The sequence below is a fragment of the Ceratosolen solmsi genome, unplaced genomic scaffold, assembly GCF_000503995.2.
Source record: "Ceratosolen solmsi marchali unplaced genomic scaffold, CerSol_1.0 scaffold3, whole genome shotgun sequence".
NCBI lineage: Eukaryota > Metazoa > Arthropoda > Insecta > Hymenoptera > Agaonidae > Ceratosolen > Ceratosolen solmsi.
This window is the reverse complement of record NW_011948428.1, coordinates 5003731-5017383: the sequence shown is the minus strand read 5'-3', so window position 1 is coordinate 5017383 and position 13653 is coordinate 5003731. Positions and strand designations below refer to the sequence as shown.

The following is a 13653-nucleotide window of genomic DNA, read 5'->3' as shown; positions in this document are numbered from 1 at the left end:
ACGGATCCTCGTGGGGGCTTGGGTCGCGTATACGCCCGGCAAGGGGTAAAGACAGCGCGTGGGATAGAAGTAGGTAGGTACAGAGAGAGAGAGAGAGAGAGAGAGAGAGAGAGAGAGAGCGAACGAGAGAGAGATAGAGAAAAGAGATAGCGAGAGAAAAAGAGGGCCAAAGAGAGCAAAGGCGGGAAAAAAGAGAGAGAGAGAGAGAGAGAGAGAGAGAGAGAGAGAGGTGAGGAGCGAGCGAGAGGCGCGGGCGAGGGCGAGAGCGCGGGAGAAAGAGAGAGAAAGACAGACGCGAGTGCGACGGTCGTGTGATCCAGCTGTTCTGTTGTTGTTGGTGGTGCTGGTGGTGGTGGTGGTGCCGCTGGTGCGAGCCGCGTGCCCCTGCCTGACGGATGGGGAAGGCGCTCCGACGCACGCCGACGGGATCCTCGCCGTCGCGCCCCGGACTCTGGACGCGCTCGCGCTGACTTTTCGCTCGCTGACCGGTGTGTATCCAATAACCGATCGGCGCGGGACGCGAGGAACCAGTGGATGGACTGCCGCAACCGGCCGAAGCTCGAGAGATGCCGTGGCTGCTTAAGCTCCGGATTTACGGCTAACAAGGTGAGCCAGCAACCGAGCTCTTGAGAACTTAATCCGAGTAAGAGAGAGAGAGAGAGAGAGAGAGAGAGAGAGAGCATTCACTTATATGTACTACTATGCATGTACCACAGAGCGAGAGAGTTAAAGATAGAGAGATAGAGAGAGAGAGAGAGAGAGATCTGTCGCAGGTGCTATGTGGAAAAGTCAGGAATACGGGGAAAGTCGTCGGTATCCGAGACGATCGAACAAGGTACCAATCAGCTGGCGAATCTTGGCACAACGTCGCGGTACTTCGCGCTTTACCGGTACCAACCGATTGCGCATCGTCGAGCGTCGACTGGTACCAATGTCGGCAACGTCGGCTCACCACGCGTTAGCACAACCACGTATTTATTATATCCCATAAACTGTACATCACCAACCTTCGTTGACGACTCCTTGCGAGTCACCGTAACGCGCGTGATCTTGTGTCATTTCGCCGGACCTTTCGGACAATGGAATGACACGGTCTTGGTCATTATTGCCACCCTTTATGGTAGCGAGGTACGCGCTGCTGAAAATAAGGAGGAAAATGAATAAAACCGCTAAGCCATCATTACATTTTTCGTGGACATAAAACTTTTAATGGCCATCGGCTGTTTTTTACTCTCTTCTTTTTTTTTTTAGACAATTTATACGTGTCCATTAGGAGATAAAATTTACCGCGCGTCTTTTTGTAAGCGCTACACGTACCGCTGCAAGCATTTGTAAACGAATAAAGAGAAAGAGGAAAAAAGACGGGAAGGAGAGTCGTAAAAACATTTTGTGAAAGTCGCAGAGTCAATTGAATGTGCGCACACGCACGCGGGCACGCGCGCCCATATCCGCACGCATACTCGCGGGCGCGCGCGTATATACGAACAACTTTATAAAAATTGCAAAAGTAACTCACTGAAAATTACGACCGAAGTATTCACATATTTTCTCTCGAGCGATAATTTTGCCATTCGAGTTGTTGTCGGAGCCATCGTTGCCGTCGCCGTCGCCGTCGCCGTCGCCGCAACCGCGATGCGATGCATGTTTACCTCGTCTTTGTGCAACCTCGTAATTTTTCGTGCCTCGCGCGTCGACGGCGACGCGTGTAAATGAATTTTGTCGGCGCTACGTTTTCTCTTATTTTCGCTCGTCCCTCTGTCTCCATTCCTTCTGATTCATTTATCTTTCTTTATTTTTTTCCTTTTTGGGGAATTTGTAATACGCAGCGCCTGGATTAACTTTCTTGAAGCATGTATAACTACCAATGCTGAACTGCATTCATCGTCATCGTCATCGTCATCGTCATCGTCATCGTCATCGTCATCGTCATCGTCATCCTTATCTTTATTCTTATCCTCCCCCACCCCCCCCCCTCACCCCCCTCCTCCCTCCCTCCCGCTCTCGCCAAGAATTTGCATATTGTAAATTTCTCGAGACGTGCGTTTCCGAGGTGCGCGATGAAATTCACCATATGGAATTTTCAGAAAGCACTCGGGCGCTTTTCGTCAATCGGCAACGTGGCGAAAACTAACGTGAGCGGAGGAAAAAGCGCTAATAAATCAGCTGATGCCTCTTCCACCGAGTACCCGGATCTTTATTACTCTTGAGCGGCCAACGATTATTTTCGACGATGACGTGTATGCAACTCGTTTACCACGTCTCTCTCGATATTCTCTCTTTCTCGTGCGTCGCATGTGCCGTTCGATCGTCGCTGAAATCTATTCCTGAATGCCACCAGTGTGGAGGCTTGAGGTCCACGTTTCACCGCGTCGTCGCTCTTGTCCGTGCAAGGAAAAGAGACGCAAAAGAGACGCGCAGTGAAGTAAACGGAAATTCTTACTTTGATAAATGATGTATTGATAGGTAAAGATATATATTGTTATAATATAACCACGAGCCTGTCTCCTTACCAGCCTTTCGAAAATTATTTTCTACTTTAATTCGCTTAAATTATCACAATGAGCTCGATCTCGATCAGGCTACGTTCGTTAAAAAAAAAATTCTTAAATAATATATTCGACAATTTTGCATTAAACTTCTTGTAACTGCGCGACCATATAAATTATAGTTAACACATTCATTCCAGTCAGGATTCTGAAAGAAATTTTTATTTCATCAAATAAATGGAGAAACATTTACTCCTATTTACTTTTCTATTATCCATATGTTAAGCAAAACGAGTGGTAAATGTAACATAAGTAAAACCGGTTTTTCTAATTTTCTAATGATGTGTAAATTAAAAAGCTTGTCGTTAATACAGAGATTTGTAATAGAAAACGTAATGAAAAAATTATACTATTTTAGTGGATGTATTGTCACGTGTTATATTATTGTATTATGTTAAATGGTGTATTCGTATTGGCGACACTTGGATCTATAATCACCTTAATTAATATACTTTCCTTTAAATCAAACGAAATTTCTTTCTATTTAACTATTTATTTTTCTATTAAACTATAGTATCGATACAAATGATTTTGAAAAACTCGCAATTAAGTAACGAAAATTTCATATAAGCGTATTGAAAATGCATATAAGTGGTTAGAAATCGAATATTTCTTTATATAAATGTATTCGTGACGTGCTTTAATCATAAATATTCGATAAATTTTACTTTCCGTCGACACATCCGATCTAGTACATTCGGTATAACGTAAAGGCAGTACAAAACACACACGCGCGCGCGCGCGCGCGCGCACACACCTACACGATGAGAGAGAGAGAGAGAGAGAGAGAGGGAGAGAGACTTCGTATAAACATTCGTAAAAAAATTGTACACGCGTAAGGTTAAAAGGTATAAAATTAAATATAAAAGAATAGAAAAATGTGCAAAGTAGATGTTAGGAATTACTTATTGGCAAGCCTCAGGTGTGCGTAAGCCGTAATTACCGTGTAAATCAAAGGCAAAGGTCGACATTAAGCTCCTCCTGTTCTTAAGGGAAGTTACAACTATTTCTTCGTGCAACGTTGCTCGCTTCGCGGAAATGAATAAAAGCACTTGAAGAAGTAACATTTATAGGCTTTTATTGTTGCAGATTACCATGCCTTGTTAGCCCTTAAAAGCCGCTCTTTTGCATTACAAGTTGTTTTCCTTACCGTATTTGCATTTATAAATTTATTATCTCATTGGCCTACGTATCTTCGAAATTACTCTCTAAAAATACGTGATAAATAATTTTTTTAATGTTTCATATACGCATATAAGCTTACAGTTATCGTATATCGGTTAGGTTGGAAAATCTTTAAATAACTTATCATTAAACTACTAAATTCGGGCATATTTTATATGCGGTCGAATTCTATATTTTCACTCTTACAAGTGACTCCTAAAGTTCGAGGGCCTAAGTGTGGCTCTCGACTTGTAGAAACATGGCATAGAAAGCGAGGGAAAAATCGAAAACAAGAGGGAAACAGCGCAGACCTGTCGTCGCCTACATATAATGATATTATGATACAATACCGAAACCGTAACGTAGATACCTGACTATTACAGTACTGGGAAAATACAAAAATACATCCTTTTTAATTTCCCTAATTTTTAAGCGTAACACTTACATAGTACATTAAATACATATAATTTACATTAAATAAAAAGTATTCGGATTTATTGATTGTGTATTGTTTGTTATTTTCAATGATAAGAGTCATTGTATACATTAAGTTCTCGTTATAGCGTAGGAAATGTAATAATTTTCTCTAATTCGTTTATTATTTAGAAAGTATGCGTTACTTCGAACATAGTCGTTTTCATAAATTATGATTAAAAAAAAAGAAGAAAAAAATAAGAAGTAAAAATTATCAATAAAAGACCAGAAATTAAACATTGTTATAACTAATTACATTGATATAAAATTAATAGATTGTAATTAAATGCAATAAATTTATGTGCTATGCTTATCGGTTAAATTTCATTTGTATTAAACACAATTATTATCATTATAGTAGTACAAAAATCCACATGCTTTTTTTTTCATAATAATGAAACGCGTATCTATCTATACGCTCACATAATGACAATCACTCCGTTCATTGTTCCGTTTACATTGTTGATCTAAATACTTAACTATGATCAGCTTTTAAAAATTGTAAATTCGTTTTACAATAATTTGTAACAGTTTTTCTCATTTCAATATTAAAACTTAAAAGTTTGATTCAGTGGTCGAGCAGTATCGTTGTAAATAGAAATAAGACTTCATTTTTATCTAAGTGAAATACGTCCTTCGTAGAATCTTTTGAGTTCTGAGAAAGATCTACCAAACTGTATAACTCTCCTGGCAATGTTGACACACCTTAATATTTCATAAATTGTTCTAAAATAGGTAAGAATAAGTAACCATTTTTATATGATTTTATTATTGAATAATTGCATAATAAATTTCAGCGACTCCTATCATCAATTAAATTTCCGTATAAGGGATGGTAGATTTAAATATCTAAATTTGCTTGGTATTAATTCATTATGAATCAACAGTATAAATGTTTACCATGTCTATACGTTTTATGTTGATCATTACTGTAGCACTTATTCTTAATAATCATCTTTTTATCGAATATTGAATTTTCAATCATTTGTAAGTAAACGATCTGCTAATAATTTATTAAACATAATTTAACTCGCAAATCCTAGATTTTTTCTAGATATTTTAGTATTGCTTTATAAAACAAGAATTCAAATATCATTCACATCTTTTGTACAACTAAACGTATATTTAAATAAAATTAAGTCTTATATTTATATTGAGAAAATCGATATAGAAGACTTACATATTAGCACATAAAATTGAGGTATTAAAAGGATTACCTCATTAAAGAATACATAAATGAGCCTAAACAATTGGCATCCCATGATCGACATCCTGTTAAGTCTCAAAAATCATCGGTGTTTGTCATTTCCCATGGGAGACTCATCTCTGTTTTACCGAGTACCTTCCTCCCTCCCTCCCACTTTACCCGTCTCTCTCACTCTCGCTCACACACACACTCTCACTCTCACTCACTCACTCACTGACTCTCTCTCTCTCTCTCTCTCTCTCTCTCTGTCTTACTATTACTCGCTCACCCCAATCACCACCGTCTCGCTCCCTCAACGACTCTCTTACATACGCTTGCCAAGGAGGGTGAGATCCAAAGGGATGGGCGGTAGAGAGAGAGAGAGAGAGAGAGAGAGAGAGAGAGCGAGAGCTATATAGAGAGGGAGAATAGGAGACTGCGTGTCCCTCACCCTGGGCGCGGGCGGTGTGGCGTCTCGTGCGATTGGTGCGTGGGCGGTCGCGGTAGGCCGGGGTGGGGGTATCCCTGGGGGAGGAGAGAGAAAAAAGAAAATGGTAACGGGCGCGCACCGGGCTGCTCGGGCTCAGTCGTTTGTACGGAGCGGCGGAGCTTATAAGCCGCGGCCAGCCGTCTGCGCCCGGCCCTTTTTTATCGTTCCTGCCGAGTAAAAGGGGGGAGGCCGCGCGACGCGTCCTTACTCGCCGGACAATGAGCTTTTTTCGCACTGCCGCTTAGGTGAGAGCTATAGTTTTTCATTTCTATTTTCTCCCTTTGTTACTTATGCTCGTCTTCCGACTAATTAGTCTTGCAACATTCATTTATTACTTCTGTGCTTGCTATATTCCGCTATTAGCTAAATTTGTCAGAGATAATTCTACTTTATTTATTAATGAAAATTAAGATGTAATTTTAATTATCTATTTTGTACGAAGTTGCATAATTTTTATAACCATGAAAAGTATTAAATTTGTATGAGAGTTAAGAAAATGCTGAGAATCATTCGTTTGAAAATAGCATTTATTTACAATATTGGTCACATATAATTAAAAAGGATGAAAAGTCATAATGGAAACTGGCGAATCGTAAGAAATTTATGAATGAATAAAAGCTCTAAAAGGTTGGAAAAATAATCGAAATATTATTTATTAAGGAAGCGCAGACAAATATATTATTAGTATTATTAGTTTTTTTTTCTTTTGGTAGTTGAAATTATGGTTAAAATTTATTTTCTAGCTCAGATTTATTCATAAAAAACTTACTTAAAAAAAAAAAAAAAAAAAAAAAACAACCATCTTTTATTCATAATACCAGTTTCTTTTTACATACAGAATACAAGGGGATTGCATAAAAATACCGAATTTATTTTAGTATGACGTTAGAATGTTACTTTTAACATTATTAAACTTCGACGAAACTAATACATTATTGCACTCGTTAAAATTGTATGATATACCTTTTTAAGTGAACTATCGAGTTGAAAATTTATACAATACATAATATCGATGGAAAATCCTGGAACCTTCTACTATATAAATATTTCTTTTATTTTATTTCACATAAGCATTTTAAATGAAAGCATAACAATAGCTTTTGATACGTATGTAAGAATAATTGTTTTTCTTTTCTTTCGAAATTTCAAAAATTATACTCAAATGACATTAAGCGGAAAAAGGTTTACTAAAAATCTGTCAATGCCTAACATAGTATTAGGTGATAAAACTCCATCGAGTCGACGATTACACTCTGCCTCGAATAACTATGTACTTAAGTTTTAAAAGATGAGCAGAATATCAGAAAGATGACTTTATTGTGACCGCCTAAGACTCTTTATTCTCTCATTCATAGTTTCGGATCCTCATTTCCGAACAATGATCCTGACTCATTGTCTCGCACAGTTGTAGTCGTGTCGTCGCTCGTATCTGCCACTCATTGTACGTATCTACCTGCCGGTTCCTTCTCCCCTCTTTCGGGCATACACCTGTACCTTATTATAGCAGGTACTTCAACTGCGCAGATTTGCTGTTATTGTGTGGAACAAGCATAGGCAGAAGTGTAAAACACCGAATGTAGGGATCGTTTTGCATTCGTGTCATAACAAATTCAAATTTACAAATGAAGCTTGTCGAAAACCGGCGTAGAAAAGAGTCAATATTTATAATCATTATGTATGCATGCATACATACAAACATACATGCATACATATATATATATATATATATACATTATTTAATATAACAATTATGATTGGCATGTCGTGCTAATTACAGCTTTTAAATTGGAGTCATTTTTTCTTTCTTACTCTTTATCATAATAATATATTGGCTTATATAGTCAAAAAAAATTCCTAATTATTAAAATATCAAAAAAATATTATTATTATAAAGTAATAAAATCTCTGCGTTACAAATACATTTACTATCATTCACTCTCTCTCTCTCTCTCACACACACACATACGCACACGCACACACACATACAAATCCACACACATCCACAAACGTACATAAATGGATATAAATGTATATATATCCTTTTTATATTAATTATTAAAAAAAATGTTTAATAATGAGTATGGGAGCATCGTACAAATAACCTAAAGACTGAATTTTCATTGATCTCGTGCGAGATAATTGATATACTTCAAGTTAATTATAATCTAAATCGTGATAATTCTTATAATCATAAAATGTATTAATAAATGATACACGTCAATGATTCATCTACTTAATGAACCAAACAATGCCTTGTTACATCCTAAAATCCAATCTAAACGCCCCATCTTCCTGAATAAAGTATAATCTCACACATAATCCAAACCCTGCTTGATGTGTCAAAATAAACAACACGATTAACCAACAACGAACATAAAAAACACAAAAGGTGCAAAAACGAAAAGAAAGATTTAAAAAAGTAAGGCAAGTAGAGACTTTCCTCTTTGGCTTTTACTCTCTCTCTCTCTCTCTCTCTCTCTCTCTGTCTTACACACACGCGCGCGCGCGTGCGCGCGTATTCTTTCTCACTCTCTCTTCTCTTCCCTCTTCATATCGAAAATTAAAATATCAAAGGGTAGCAGCAGCAACGGCAGCAGCGCGCGTATAAAGAAACACACGAGGACGATAAAATCAGCGAAATCGAGGCTGGCAATCGAGAGAACGCGGGATTCTATGAGAAAGAGAGGGAGTAAGAGGGGGAGAGAGAGAGAGAGAGAGAGAGAGAGAGAGAGAGAAACCCTTGGGCGGCACGAAAGTCGTATATGCGTGCGTGCGTTGCTATCCTTGGCATTGTTGGGCATCGCCAACTCCAAGCGGTAGACACGTAGTCAGGAGAAGGAGAAGTCCCTTCCGGCGACGAGGGCTTCGCAGTCGAGTTATAACCGCGCAATATACGCCACACGCCAGGGGCCTTTTTCGCTCCCGAGAAACAGATAAAGAGAAAGAGGTGAAGAGAAAAAGAGAGTGAGAGAGCTGGATACTCTGTCTGTCTGCCTATGAACGCACGCACGCGCGTGTGCGTGAGGAAGAAAGAGAGAGAGAGAGAGAGAGATGCGACGAACGAGATTATGTGAGAGCTTCGGCAGCAGACAGCTTGGCTCTTGCCTCGCACTTTTCTCTCTTTCTCTCTCTCTCTCTCTCTCTCTCTCTCTCTCTCTCTCTCACTCACTCACTCACTCACCCTCTCACCTCTCTCTCTGTCTCTCTCTCTCACCCTCTCACCCCCCTCTATATATATATATATATATATATATATATATATATATATATATATATCAGTGTCTTACTCATTCGATGTTCCTCGTTCCTTCGTTTGGTTCACCTTTCTAGATCTCGTCGAGAGGTGGAGAGTCGCTTCTTCTTCTCTCTCTTGGGCACCTCCAAGCTGCTGCTGTCGCGGTCGCTGCTTCTGCTGGTTTTGCCGATGCTGCTTCTTCTCCTTCTTCTTCCTCCCCTCCTTCTCAATCGTTTCTTACGATCGTTCGTCGCTTGCAATGAGGTCCGCTGTCTTTTTCGTTACGGATCGCCTGTATGTGGGTTTTTCGAGGATAGGTGCGCGCATACTTTTTCTTCGTCTCGGTTCGTTGATTCTGCTGCTTTATTTCTTCATTTTTCTTTTTGGGCCTCCTGATATAGTAGGTGAAACGTATGTTTGTTTGGGATGGTACTTTATTTTTTTCTCCTTCTTTACTTTAGTTAGTTACAAAATTTTTTCGGTATCCACGGATTACTACTGTTTCTTAGCGTTCATGTTTGCTTATTATTTGAACTTTCTTTTTTTTTTCTTCAAATTTACTTTTTTTATTATTAGATGTGATGATTCTATTTGTAAATAATAATAGTTATTGTCCATTACCAAAAATTCTAATTTATATAATCTAAATTGTTTGAATGCAAATAATCATAATGTTTACATTACATTGGTATAACAGAAGAATAATAAGTTTTAACTGTTTTCTTTTTCATTTGCAATTATATTGTAATGTGAAATTATACTGAGAACATGAAGTAATTGAATATTTTTTCAATGAAGCTAAATTCTCTATGAGAATACATCCGCAGATCGTTTTTCACGTGCCCAAAGTCCTATTTAACTATATGAAAGAAAAGATATGAAACGTCAAAAAGGCATTATAGAAAAAAGAGTTCAACGGAAAACTGATACAGTTTTTTGTCGCTCATCAAATCGACAACTGCACAGAGAAGGAAAGACAAATTGATATAAAGCTGGACTGCATCGAGGGCCACGTCATCTACCTGTCTCTCTCTCTCTCTCTCTCTCTCACTCTCTCACTCTCTCACTCTCTCACTCTCTCACTCTCATTCCTCTTCGGCCGCATCTCCCGTATCCACTTCTTTATCTTTCTTTTTTCATCTTCTCCTCCTCCTTCATGCTTACACGACGTCATCGTCATTCATCCTGAATAGCCAGTGCATCTCCCTCTTGAGTGTGCAGTAAAGGCGCAAGAGGGGAATGATTTATTTCGAAAGGCAAAAACACTTGTCCATCATTATGGAGGAGTTATTTCAGCTTTTCCTCGTATGCACATCTCCAATGCATATGTACTTTAAACATTTTACAGAGAGATTCCAACATTATAGATGAATAAAAATCAATTAAATTGAGCTTTCACTTTAACAATGTATATTTACGCCTTTTTTCCTCGATTAGATTAAAAAATTCAATTCTATTTAAAATAAAGCGATTAATTACATTATTATATTGCTTAGGCACTACATGTAGCTAAGCACAACTGCATACAATTTTTAAAAAAAAAAAACTTTTTTGAATTTACATTTTCATTAAAATTAATATCTTAATTAGCGCGACTTTATAATAAATTTACAAACAATGTAGATTTATAAATATTAGATTAGAACAGTGTAGATTAATAAATTTCCTTACAATGCCAAATTTATTATATTCAAGGAATTGTAAATATCTACAACTAATTTAGAATTAAAATCTAACATGAAAATCTTGAAATAGTCTTACGTATATTTAATATCGTTCTACTCACGGTTAAAGTAACGATAAGAAAAAAGAAAAAAAATAGTGAGAGATAAAGAGCAAGAATGAGAGAGGGTGAGAATAAAGAGAGAGAGAGAGAGAGAGAGAGAGAGGGAGAGAGTAGGAGAGGGTAAATAAGAGTTAGACATACAGAGGGAGAAAGAAAGAGCGAGGAAGAAGCCATTGGTAGAAGGGGGGAGAGTGAAAGAGTGAGAGGGTAAATGAGGAGGAGGAGAGAGAGAGAGAGAGAGAGAGAGAGTGAGTGAGTGAGTGAGTGAGTGAGTGAGTGAGTGAGTGAGTGAGTGAGTGAGTGAGTGAGTGAGTGAGTGAGTGAGTGAGTGAGTGAGTGAGTGAGTGTGAGTGTGTGTGTGTGTGTGTGTGTGTGTGTGTGTGTGTGTGAGAGAGAGAGAGAGAGAGAAAGAGCGAAAAAATGTCTTAATGAACAACGCGCTGGGATTTTTATTTTCAATGAGGTATCGACGTTTTTTTTCTTCTCTTTCGGGTTCCTTGAGTTCTTCTGCTTCTACGTATGTTTTCGTCGTTTTTTAAAGGGCTATATACCCATAACACTTTAAGTGTCTACTAAATCATTGCGAAAATTCTCGTAAAGCATACTTTATTACTTGATAAAAAAATAGTTTAGATATACTGTAATTATTTGTTTATTTATATTGATTGATAATTTTTTTTCTTTTTTTTATTTTTTTTTTTTTTTTTTTTTTTTTTTTTTTTTTTTTTGTTGTTGTTGGTATTTTGTATCTCGTTCATTATGGGAATAATTTTATTATTTGAAATTATATTAATTTTTCGACTTAAGCCTTAAATATTTATTTAGTTAGATAATCTTTAAACTTACATCATTGTAACGTAAATTTTTTCCCTCGAAGATAAATACGTTTCATACCTTACATATTCTCTGCAATTCAAATATGCTTAAAGTATTTTGAGACAATTTAAACAAATTTATTATATCGATAGAGATTGATATTTATATCCTATACATCTGTATAATCCAAAGTCACGTGTACATTGGGTGTGCAATTATTATTATAATACTCTTAAAGTAATTTAATTTTCTTGTTATAAAAATAATATTTTAATTGATATTGATATGTAATAATAAACGAACGAATATTAATAAATATCTTGAAGAATAAATAAATTGATTTCCTATTCTCTCAAATCTATTGGATTTCATCTTTTTATAACTATTTATTATTATAAAAAGATATAAATTAAAAAAATCTCTTTATAATAATGCTAATTTAAACAGAAGCATTTGTGGAAGTCAAATTTTTAAAGAAAATATTAGCCTATAGTATTAATGAAAATTCATATTCTCTGATAAAATCACAATACTCTGTATTCTTTATATAAATTTCCAGTTTAAATTCTTACATGATGGCGGCATTAATAGTAGAAAACATTGAATTTTCAAAAAGTTATAATTCGTCTGCGTATGTTAAATGGAAAGAACGAAGAGGCACTATAGACAGGTACGCGCAGGCTTCAAGAGAAAGTTCAGCAGCGCGAGCACTGATGCATAATATCATGTAACGATCCAAAGATATAATTATCTTGGATGCATATACTCGCGATGTGTACATACTCGCGCTTAGATATTGCATTCACAGATTTTGTTCAAGGTGAGAAAGTGGAGAAAAACATGGTGTTTATTCATTGTTACGAAAGTAATGGACAGCATAGTAGAGATTGAAATTCCACCATCGATTAAGACAATAGTTAGATCTGTGCCAGGAATAAAATGTTCTCTTGCGTTACCATGACCATGAGAATATTCTGCTATGACGTCAGATAAACTCGTATTGGAGCGAAACAAGGTAGTTTTGTTGGATAACGCATGAATATGTGATTATGAGTGATTGTAGAAACAGTTGAAATTAGATTTATGATTAGAGAGAGACTTTACTACTCGAATAATTTGTTTGATTTAATTCGATGACTTTCATAACGAATTTATACAAATGTAGTAACAATACAATTTTCTTTTTTATTTTTTTTTTTTTATTTTTTTTTTTTTTTTCAATTTTGTCTTTCGTTAATCCAATACAATGCGACAGAATAATAATATTGTCTCATTTACAAACAAGAGATTTTCCATTAAAAATTCCATAAAAAATTTTCCATTAAATTTATCCATCTTTCCATATTATCGTATCGACATTTTTCATTCTTTTTTTTTTCTTTTCTTATGATGCAATTGAAAATAAGTTTCGACTTAAATGTCTAAATTGAACATACGTAAAAATTCGCTTTTAGAAAATCTGTGAACGCGCGTAATAAATAATACTGATGGGAAAAAGTTTCGCTAAAACGTTAATTAAATTTACAATAACGTTCTATATTAATCGTCTAATCAATAATATCCAAGACGTTTGACGTGATATCATAATTTACATTACAATTACCTGCACCAAATAAACGGTATAGTGAAGCATTAAAGTTTATCAATTCTAATGATAATTTCATTTTAATAACGTTATAATGCATTAGCCTGGATAAGATAAATTCAGCTCTATTTTTAACATAAAAACATCGAAATTATAAAATTATAAATTGTTATTCCGTGGGAATATGTGTAATAAAATAATTACTTGTTGAAAGTTAAGGGATTGAAAGCGAATTTCTCATTTCAATAGTTAAATAGAATGCAATTCGATGAGTCTAAAATTTGGCCCACATAATCTTTAAAAAAATTTGCATCATCAAGTGATGAAATATAGTGTTCAGGAAAGAGGTGACGGGCGGCGTGGGGTGGGGG

The 13653-nt window shown here is 36.3% G+C and overlaps 1 protein-coding gene across 1 annotated transcript in view; it reads left to right on the top strand.

Moving 5' to 3' along the window:
- The first annotated feature begins 237 nt into the window (after window positions 1–237).
- The window catches only part of LOC105363714 (protein decapentaplegic), a 29148-nt gene continuing 15732 nt past the window's right edge, over window positions 238–13653 (top strand). Inside the window, exon 1 of the mRNA XM_011501465.1 lies at window positions 238–606. The gene's annotated coding sequence lies outside the window, so the exon portion shown is untranslated. The remainder of the gene's footprint in view (window positions 607–13653) is intronic.